The sequence below is a fragment of the Nematolebias whitei genome, chromosome 6, assembly GCF_014905685.2.
Source record: "Nematolebias whitei isolate Nwh7 chromosome 6, NemWhi1, whole genome shotgun sequence".
Lineage (NCBI taxonomy): Eukaryota > Metazoa > Chordata > Actinopteri > Cyprinodontiformes > Rivulidae > Nematolebias > Nematolebias whitei.
Window position 1 is genome coordinate 40,557,980 of NC_056503.1, and position 4,676 is coordinate 40,562,655.

At 38.9% G+C, this 4,676-nt stretch overlaps 1 long non-coding RNA gene across 1 annotated transcript; it reads right to left on the reverse strand.

Moving 5' to 3' along the window:
• Positions 1-319: 319 nt before the first annotated feature.
• On the reverse strand, positions 320-3,968 carry LOC119411349. Its single transcript, XR_005186883.1, has 3 exons — positions 3,937-3,968; positions 1,568-1,676; positions 320-352 (listed from the first exon to the last, which is right to left on the reverse strand). It is a non-coding gene; the product is annotated as an uncharacterized LOC119411349 (long non-coding RNA).
• Positions 3,969-4,676: the final 708 nt, after the last annotated feature.

Genomic DNA, 4,676 nt, shown 5'->3' on the forward strand with positions numbered 1-4,676 from the left:
ATATTGAACTTAAACACGATTTCTTAAAATGATTTTGCTTATCTAATCAGTGTATTCAAAAGACTACCTTGCAGTTCAGATGAACAAACATTCAGCAACTATTGGGTATGAAACTAATTAATACTTTTTCAACATGATGTGTGGTTTTTAAGAAACAACATTTTAAATATTTGCTTCAAACTCATTGGAAGTAATCTAACTACAAGTACCATACTTGATGACGCTTTACGAATTATATGAGCACAGTCTACCTTGTACGTGTTAATGCCCCATTTCTTTACGCTGTCCAATTTCTCCACAGCTACACCGCGAGAAATCTCTTCAGTTGAACTGGTGTTATGATTCATAGACCCTTAAAGAAATAAAACACAATATCAATAACAAAGTACACCACACATTATCAAATCCAAGTTTTTTAAAGTGACGGTTTATTGAATGGATCATGACGGTAAGGAAAATATGGAGTGGATGACAAGCTCAGCGATACCTGGATGCTGGTTAGTGTGATGGGCGAGTCGACTGGCTGAAGAGTGACTCTGAGACAAGTTAACGCCCCTGGATTTCATGCGAATGTCTGAAATAAGCGTGGTCATGATGAAGAGTGAAAACGAGAAAAGTGAGTCGAGGTGAAATGTAATCAGAAGCCTGGTAGTGAAACACGAGAAAGCATTGAAAGTAAAGGAAATGGGCTGCGTGACAGAGGATGTGAAATAAGACAGGGTTAAAACAGTTTTAATGATGCAGCTTTATCATGCATAATATAAAAAATACATAAGAAAAACATAACAGTAATGGATATGAGGTGAGTTGTAAGCACCAAGTAATGACAAAATAGTCACTCAAAGCACATTTACAGTCCAAAAGGGGGTGCATTCTTATTGGACAAAAACACAACCTCTTCAGAGACAGCACTGTAATTTAAAGTTAGTACATTGTGAAAGTTGCCAAAACAATTCTTGTTGCTGAGGTTGAAAGTTTAGTCGGGACAAGCAAGGCTGCATTCAGTTCTCTTAGTTACAGTAAGAGGTACAAAAACTTCTTAAAAGGTAGGCCAAAAACCCAGATGCACGTAGTAAAAGTTAGGAAAGAAAACAAACAAAAAATGTTGTCAGAAAACAAAGCCACCTGGTCCTGGTGCTCGTCTTCTGTCCAGATACCCAGGATTGTAGTGAACTGCAGGCCCTATGGAATATGATGTTTATCATATAAACCAGCAGCACAGAGGTCAGTAGCTCTCTGGTGATGCATCACTATGCAAGAAGGAATTCTTCCTAGATGCACATCAAGTATTGACCTTTTTCAGTTACAGTAGGATTGCAACAACTCTGACAGATCTCTGGTGAAGCTCAGGGCAGCCTGCAACTAATGAGCAATGGTGTGGATCAGAGTGGTGTACTTTTATTACTTAGAACATACTTTTAAACCTAAACTAATCCCAAGATACAAAACAGTAACTTTTAGTTATTGCAACTTTGTATTTGTAACATCTTTAGAGAACAAAACGTGTGTTTTAATTAAAGAAAAACACAATAAAATCCTAGCAGACCGTTTGGTTTGCAGACTGTACCTTTGATGGTGCTTGTAGGAATGATGCCCCCTGCAGGTCCTCCATAACCTCCAGACACAATGCTGGTTTCATTCAGGTTGGGTCCAGACACCATGACCTGCTGTAAATCCTAAAGGATTCACCACCAAAGGAGTACGATTTCAAAGTCAGGAAGTTGTAAAAGGATTACATTTTTATTTTATTTTACATGAAAAGTACCAGAAAAACAGAGCAGCACTGAAGAAATAAAGAACTTTTTTTTTTTTTTTAAACCATCCTGTGACTTATTACTTTATCGGAATCTAATGTACAATATTAAATATTATATTTCTAATTACTTTCATAATGAGAATTATGGCAAAACAAAACAAATCAAAACCATGCTGTTTTTGCAATTTTATTGTAAATAAAATGTGTAAATGGGGGACGGCTGTGGCTGAGTGGTTAGAGCAGTCGTCCTCCAATGCAAGAGTTGGGGGTTCGAATCCACCAGCAGTCACGTGCCGAAGTGTCCCTGGGCAAGACACTGAACCCCTCACTGCCTCGGATGTGTGTCCCATCGGTGTATGAATGTGATAAAGCTCTGATTAGTCTCTTTAGAATGATTTGTTCAATTAGCTTTGTAGAGATATAATAGAGTTCTGTATGAATGGGTAAATAAGAACAAAGATTGTGTTGTAAAGCGCTTTGAGTATCTCAAGAAGATAGAAAGGCGTTATATAAGTACAGTCCGGTTACCATTTACCATTTAAATCCAAGCAGACAAGAACACAGAAAATATACAAAAGACTTGTCTACAGTGTGAGCAGGTCCCTTTGATGAATGTTCAGAACACCCAAGCCTTTTTAGTGAATAGAATAATTCCAATCAGTTATTTTTTTTAATAAATAACTACCATAGTAACAAACCATTATTCACTTCACTAACTGAGTTTTTAACTGCAGAAACACACTCTCAGGTTGTGGAAATGTTTTTGTTTGGGTTTATTTTTATTTTCACCTTTTGTTGGAGCAGAAGATCCAAGTTATGCCATGGCCATCTCTCAAGCAGGGTGGTTCAAAATAGTTTGACTCCTTAAGATCAATGCAGATACCCATTATTCTAACCCAGTAGCCAAGAAAGAAAATATGGACTTGGAAAATCACAAATTTAATGATTGGAACAAAAGTTGCAACAGCGTAAGCACTGCAAGTAACAAACCTACTAAAAAAGTTAAATCTGGTCCTCTGGACATTCAAAAAAAACCCAAAACAAAGCAAAACAACAAAAAATGTAGAAACGTTTCGTCTCTCGTCCGAAAGACTTCTTCAGTCTGAGGTGCTGTATTCAGCTCAGTCTCTTAAATAGCACCTTCTCAGAGTGGATCAACCAGTTTTGCTGCTGACAACCAAAACCAGCTGATCACATGCTCAAGAAGGACCATCAGCCTAACAATGGATCATTAGCACACTGATGGCTGTTTACTATTCACAGAGGGCTGAGTGATACTAGCAATCACAGCATTGTAAGAGGGGGACAATTGAACACGTAGGCCTCCACCCCTGTTTAATGATGGACGGTTTCTTTTCACAAAGATGGCCTCCTTTACTCCTCTCTCAAACCATCGTTCCTCTCTATCCAGGATGTGCACATCTTCATCCCTGAAAGAGTGACCGCTGGCCTGGAGATGAGTGTAGACCGCAGAGTTTTAGATTTTTCTACCTGGATTATTGAGCATGCATCAGGATAACAAACCTACTGTTATTTGGGGTTCGATTCCACCAGCAGTCACCTGCTTAAGTGTCCCTGGGCAAGACACTGAACCCCACATTGCCTCCAATGTGTGTCCCATCGGTGTACGACTGTGAAAGCACTGATTATTCTTCATACAGGTATAGTAAAGTACTGTATGAATGGGTAAATGAGGGCACATATTGTAGTGTAAAGCACTTTGAGTATCTTGATAAGATAGAAAGGCACTATTCATTCAACCTTTATTTAGACGGGTAAATCCCATTGAACCTCGAGGACTCATTTACAAGAGAGACCTGATTAAGTATAGTGCACTTACCATTTATTATATCACTTAAAATTTGACTTATATACCCTTGTTAGCCTACATCAGATTATTATATAAAGCTGTAGTCACAGAAGAAAGAAAAACAATGGTGGAGGAAGCTTGGAGAACTTATGCCACAATCTGTTTATCTCCATCACGGACTGGTGTTTTTGCTGGTGCCAGATTTAACAGTGAACTCTTGATCCTGCCCACAGCTGCAGGCCTGTGCATGGTTAGCTAACATTTGACTTCAGCATGTTAAGCCCAACAAAAAGCAGAAGCTGAGCTGAAAGTGGCATCATGTGTGAAATATTGTGATGTTGTCAGTGACATGGAAGGAAGCGTGTCTGACCTGCTCCAGGCTGTCATCCTCTGCAAGAGTCCCTGTATCTCCATTGCTGTTAATGGGGATCTCCATGGTAGCAGCCTTGCTCATGATGTTGTCTGCCATAATGGATTCTCTGGAAGGACAGCACCGACACAAGATGGTAAAATATTTTTTAAATAAATTTAACTCTGACACGTTTTTTTATTTACGTCTTATTTAATCCACTTGGCGACAAAACAGCATGCTTACAATGATGCTAAGGTCTCGGGGTGGCAGCAGCGGTGCTGATGTGACTGTTTGGAGCTACCGGACAAGCTAGCACAATCCTCACCAACGCACTGGAAGCCAATTTAGAAAACGACTCAACTCGCAAATGCACCGCCAGTAAACTACAGAGAAAAAAACAACTATTCAACAAAAAGCGCCATTATTTCAAACCATTTACTCCACGTAGCATACATTGTTTATCCTAAATCGTTCACATGACTAGCCGCTATTTAATTCAGACAGAAAATCCCTGCATCTAGCCAGCTAGCAGTTTAACGGCATCACTTCAAAATAAAAGTATGCTCGGTATTTATTTTAACATACGCACAATTTAATGGATTGTAAAGTCAACTAGTTGTAGTATAACTAGTATTTTATCGTTTTTATATGTTATGGGTAAAAATCAAGCGGCTGGAATCGAAATATGCATTAGGCTGCTCTTACTTTGAAAAGTAATACCTTTAACATAGCATCACCCTGAAGCTTCCTCCCACGCG